At 40.4% G+C, this 5,940-nt stretch overlaps 1 pseudogene; it reads right to left on the bottom strand.

The window, feature by feature from the left end:
• Positions 1–1,688: 1,688 nt before the first annotated feature.
• Positions 1,689–1,888, bottom strand: LOC111546529 (annotated as a pseudogene).
• Between the last annotated feature and the right edge of the window lie 4,052 nt (positions 1,889–5,940).

Genomic DNA, 5,940 nt, shown 5'->3' with positions numbered 1-5,940 from the left:
CGATAAAAATAAGATGTAGAGGTGGATTGTTGCAAAGAATCTATTATATCCAGACTCAAAGAGAAAAAACTGTAAAAGCAATGCAACTATACTAAAAGCACTTACTCCTTTATGAGGAAGAAGAGTTACATTTGATTATATTGAACCCATTTGCATAGGAAAGGGATAGATAGTATTGGAAGTGAAAGAGGAGAGAAACTGAGTTACATGCTCATGGCCTAGATGCAATGATAGTTGACTTGGAAGGGGTTACATGGGGCTCTACACAACTTTCTCTAGGCACTCTAGGTGCCCTGTCCACATCTCATTAATCCCCTTTACCATTCCTTTACTCTTACCTTTGTTTCTGTTTGATTTTGCTTTTAATGTCCTTTACCTTGACACTGTCAAGGAGTGTCTGTCACTGGAGGCCTGTCATTGTGCTACTGGAGCCACTTTGCCCACTTGTGTGGATTTTGAAGTGCTTTGGGTTTGAGACTCTTTGGGATGGCCCTTAGCAAAGGTTGATGAGCATGGAGATATGAGAGCCTAGCTCCTTTGCCTCCTGTCAGTACAAACTCTGAGATGTAATTTATGCTCTAGAGCTCTCCTGCAGGATGAGCAGAGGCTGGGATCCTCCCCAGAACTGCACTCTTGCTAAATGACTTCCCCTTCTCTTGTCTTGCGAATCCATTCCCTCACTGATTTCTCCTGGGGCACTTCCTTAATAAATTCCTGACAAATTCCTGAAAAATTCCTGTTCAGGATCAGCTCCTGAAGACTCAATCTAAGATGTTCTCCAATGGATAGTTCAATCTATCCACATCCTCAGCAGAGCTACTCTGCTCAGCATTGGTGGCCAGCTTCACACTGTAAACTCTGTTTCAGATAGTGCCCACAAACATTTCCTCAAAACACTCAAGGAAGGTGTGGATAGCAACAGTATTCTGAACTCTTTTTTATCCGAAAAAAACAACTGGAACGACAATAAGCCACAATCTTCCAATGACAGGAATAAAAAGTAACCTTTTTACTTTAATGAATACATTTAGGGAGACAGACAAATTGGCTCTTTTGATAAACAAGGTAATAATTCTATTTCTTCTCAGTCAACAGAAGTTAATAGCTTTCTACTGAAACCTATTTAAGTTGACAATAAGTTGGAAACTAACCCGAGTCTGTGAAAAAGGTGTCATAATTAACTTACTCAGAACGTTTCTTGATGTATTGGTTACCATTTATCATGGACAGAGGACATTTGCCCTGAGAATTGGGAGGTACGAGGTGGTGAATTTACACAGACACAGTGAAGAGATCTGGATTCTCCTGATCTAGAGCTCAGAGACATGGTTGGTGTTAGGAGAAAATTCAATCCTTACTTCCCTCTCTTTTTTTATCTTTTCTTTTCTCTTCTTTTCTTTTTTTCTTTTGTTTCCCCTCTCTCCCTCTCTCCTTCCCTCCTTCTCTCCTTCCTTCCTTCCTTCCTCCCTCCCTTCCGTCCTTACCCCCTCCCTCTTTTCCTTCCTTCCTCCCTTCCTCCCTCCCTCCTTCCTCCCTCCCTCCCCTCTTACTTCCCTGCCTCCCTTCTTCCTTCCTTTCCTTTTTCCTTTCCTTCCTCCCTCCTTTCTTTCCTCCTTCCCTCCTTCCTTTCCTTCCTCCCTCCTTCCTCCCTCCCTTCCTGCCTTCCTCTGTTTCTTTCTATAGCAGAAACCACTCAGACTGCACCCTCTCCCTCTGACTCTCCACAGTCACCAATGGCAAATAGCAGTTGCAGGAAAGCAGCACCAAGAGCCAGCTTCACAGTCAGGAGAGAACCCTGCGCCTCTTCCTCATGTTTCTGGTGCTCTACACATTCAGAAAAACTGCCCTAGTGACAAACTCTAGAAATGATCCCTGAAAATATAATCTTCATGTTACATTTCTTAATGCTGGGCTCCCCAATCCGAGGAAACAGTCCACACAGTAGGCCTCACAGAAACGGGGCAAGCCAGCATTACCTCCTGAGCTCCACCTCCTGTCAGATCAGCGGGCATTAGATTTTCATAGGAGCAGGAACCCTATTGTGAACGGCACATGCAAGGGTTCCAGGTTGCCTGATTCTTATGGAAATCTAATGCCTGATGACCCTAGGAGGAACAGTTTCATTCCAAAACCATCCCCCTACCCCTACTCTGTGAAAAAATTGTCTTTCACGAAACTTGTCCCTGGTGCCAAAAAGTTTGGGGACGCTGCCTTAATAAAAGTTTTTTAATCTGACTAGCCCCAGTCAAATTTGCATTCGGTGAGAACGTAAATAGACTTCACGTAAGGAAACGGTTCTGTTTTTTAATCTGCAGGACTTCTCAGAACCTTTATTTTGCTGATGTATGGTGCAAGTCTCTCAATACTACATTTTCCAAACTTAGTGGTTGTAACATCTTTTTTTACAGAGCATCTCTGCTGCTGTAAACAAGGTTGTAAACTAGTCAGATTTCTCTTTACCTTCCTCCACTTTATTTCTTTATCTCTTCCCTTTGATTCCTTACCTGAACCATCTTGTATGAAAATAAGTATGAGAAATATAGGTTTCTAATAATTAATATCTTATTCATCTATTATTGTCAACTCAGGCATCTGCTCTATAGAAAGTCAGAATGTATTTCTTGGGAGGAATGGGGTCTATTGCTCTCCAAAATGGCCTATGCTTCTTTGTTCTTCCATGTGCGTCTATCTCTGTCTCCAACTAGATCAGAATACCCTGGAGAACTGAGTATAAGTTAACATTTTTTGAACGAAATTAAACACTGATTTTCGTATTCAATTAATTCAATTGATGTTATAGGTCTAAAACTTACCAAGCATTCCCACCAAAAAGAAAATTTGTCAATAACTTTGGGAAATAGTCTTAGAATGTAAGACTTTAGCATTTGCTGTTTGCTGTCCATGGGACATCCTCTTAGAGACCGCTTATCACTACCTCATATATATATGTGTTGATCTCTCTCTCTTTTCTCTCTCTCTCTCTCTCTCTTTCTCTGCCTACAGGCACACCCCATTTTATTGGTGCTTTGATTTATTGTACTTCACCAGTATTACTTTTTTTTATATATACAAATTAATGGTTTGTGGCAACCCTACTTGAGCAAATCTACTGGCACCATTTTCCCAACAGCACATACTCACATCGTGTCCCTGTCACATTTTGGTAACTCTGTCGATTTCAAACTTTTTCATGACTATTATATCTTTTATGGTGATCTGTGATCGGAGATCTTTGATGTTACTATTGTAATTGTTTTGGGGTGCCACAAACTGTGCCCATATAAGATGACGTACTGAATAGATAAATGTGCATGTTCTGATTCCTCCACCAACTGGCTATTTCCCCATCTCTCTTGCTTTCCTTAGGCTTCCCTATTCTCTGAGACACAACAATATTGAAATTAGGCCAATTAATAAACCTACAATGGCTTCTAAGTATTCAAGTGAAAGAGTCACATGTCTGTCACTTTCAATCAAAAGCTAGGAATGATTAAGCTCAGTGAAGAAGGCATGTTGAAAGCTTAAACAGGCTGGGCCTCTTGTGCCAAAGTTAACCAAATTGTGAATGTAAACAAGAAGTTCTTAAAGGAGATGTAAAGTGCTTCTCCAGTGAACACATGAATAATAAGAGAGCCAAACAGTCTTATTCCTGATATGGAGAAAGTTTTAGTGGTCTGGATAGAAGATCAAACAGCTAGAACATTCCCTTAAGCCAAAGTCTAATCCAGAGCAAGGCCCTAAATCTCTTCAATTCTAGAAAGCCTGAGAGATGTGAAGCAGCTGCAGAAGAAAACCCTGGAGCTAGTAGAGTTTAGTTCCTGAAGTTTAAGGAAATCAGCCATCTTCATAACATAAAAGTGCAAAGTGAAGCAGCAGTGCTGATCAGAAGCTGCAACACATTATCCTGATCTTGCTAAGATCATTGATGAAAGTGGCTACACTAAATGAAAGATGTTCAGTGCAGATCTAACAGCCTTCTGTTGGAAGGAGATGTCATCTAGGACTTCCATAGCTGGAGTGGAGAAGTCAATGGCCAGTTTTATAGCTTCAAAAGACAGGCTGGCTCTCTTGTTAGAAGCTAATGCAGGTGGTGGCTTTAAGCATAAGCCAATGCTCATTTACCATTCCAAAAGTTATAGGGCTCTTAAGAATTAGGCTAAGTCTACTCTGTGTATGCTCTATAGATGAAACAACAAAGTCTGGATGACAACATATCTGCTTGCAGAATGGTTTACTGAATGTTTTAAGCCCACTGTTGAGAACTGCTGCTTAGAAAAAATGATGCCTTTCAAACTATTACTGCTCATTGACAATGCATGTGGTCACCAAGAGCTCTGCTGAAGGTGTACAAGGAGATAAATACTGTTTTCATGCCTGCTAATACAACATCCATTCTGCAGCCCATGGATCAAGAACAAATTTTGACTTTCAAGTCTTATTTAAGAAATACTTTTAATAAGGTAATAGCTGCCATAGATAGCAATTCCTCTGATGGATCTGGGCAAAGTAAACAAAAGCTTCCTGGAAAGAATTCACCAGTCTTGATGAAATTAAGAACATTTGTGATTCATGGGAGGAGGTCAAAATATCAACATTAACAGGAATTTGAAAGAATTAGATTCCAAACCTCACGGAAGACTTTCGGGGGTTCAAGATTTCAGTGGAGACAGTCACAGTAGTTGTGGTGAAAATAACAAGAGAGCTAGAATTAGAAGTGGAGCCTAAAGATGTTACTAAATTGCTGCAATCTCATTATAAAACTTAACAACTGAAAACTTGCTTTTTATCGATAAGCAAAGAAAGTGGTTTCCTGAGATAGATTCAACTTCTGGTGACATTCATACAGCCAACAGACACATGAAAAAATGCTCATCATCACTCGCCATCAGAGAAATGCAAATCAAAACCACAATGAGATACCATCTCACACCAGTTAGAATGGTGATCATTAAAAAGTCAGGAAACAATAGGTGTTGGAGAGGATGTGGAGAAATAGGAACACTTTTACACTGTTGGTGGGACTGTAAACTAGTTCAACCATTGTGGAAAACAGTGTGGCGATTCCTCAAGGATCTAGAACTAGAAATACCATTTGACCCAGCCATCCCATTACTGGGGATATACCCAAAGGATTATAAGGCACGCTGCTACAAAGACACATGCACATGTATGTTTATTGCGGCACTATTCACAATAGCAAAGACTTGGAATCAACCCAAATGTCCATCAGTGACAGACTGGATTAAGAAAATGTGGCACATATACACCATGGAATACTATGCAGCCATAAAAAAGGATGAGTTCGTGTCCTTTGTAGGGACATGGATGCAGCTGGAAACCATCATTCTCAGCAAACTATCACAAGAATAGAAAGCCAAACGCCACGTGTTCTCACTCATAGGTGGGAATTGAACAATGAGATCACTTGGACACAGGAAGAGGAACATCACACACTGGGGCCTATTGTGGGGAAGGGGGAGGGGGGAGGGATAGCATTAAGAGATATACCTAATGTAAATGACGAGTTAATGGGTGCAGCACACCAGCATGGCACATGTATACATATGTAACAAACCTGCACGTTGTGCACATGTACCCTAGAACTTAAAGTATAATAATAATTTTTTTAAAAATCAACTTCTGGTGAAGATGCTATGAACATTGTTCAAATGACAACAAAGGATTTAAAACATGAAATAAACTTTGTTAATAAAGCAGCAGCAGAGTTTAGGAGGATTGACTCTAGGTTTGACAGTTCTTCTGTGGGTACAATGCTATCAAACAACATCTTATGCTATAGAGAAGTCTTTCACAAAAGGAAAAATACGTCAATGTGGCAAAAGTCTTTTTTGTCTTATTTTTAAAATTTCCCACAGCCACCCCAGGCTTCAACAACCACAGCCCTTATCAGTCTGCAGTAATCAACACTGAGGCAAGACC

The sequence above is a fragment of the Piliocolobus tephrosceles genome, chromosome 20 (genome assembly GCF_002776525.5).
Source record: "Piliocolobus tephrosceles isolate RC106 chromosome 20, ASM277652v3, whole genome shotgun sequence".
NCBI lineage: Eukaryota > Metazoa > Chordata > Mammalia > Primates > Cercopithecidae > Piliocolobus > Piliocolobus tephrosceles.
Note: the sequence above shows the minus strand (reverse complement) of the source record. Positions and strands in the feature narration are given on the sequence as shown.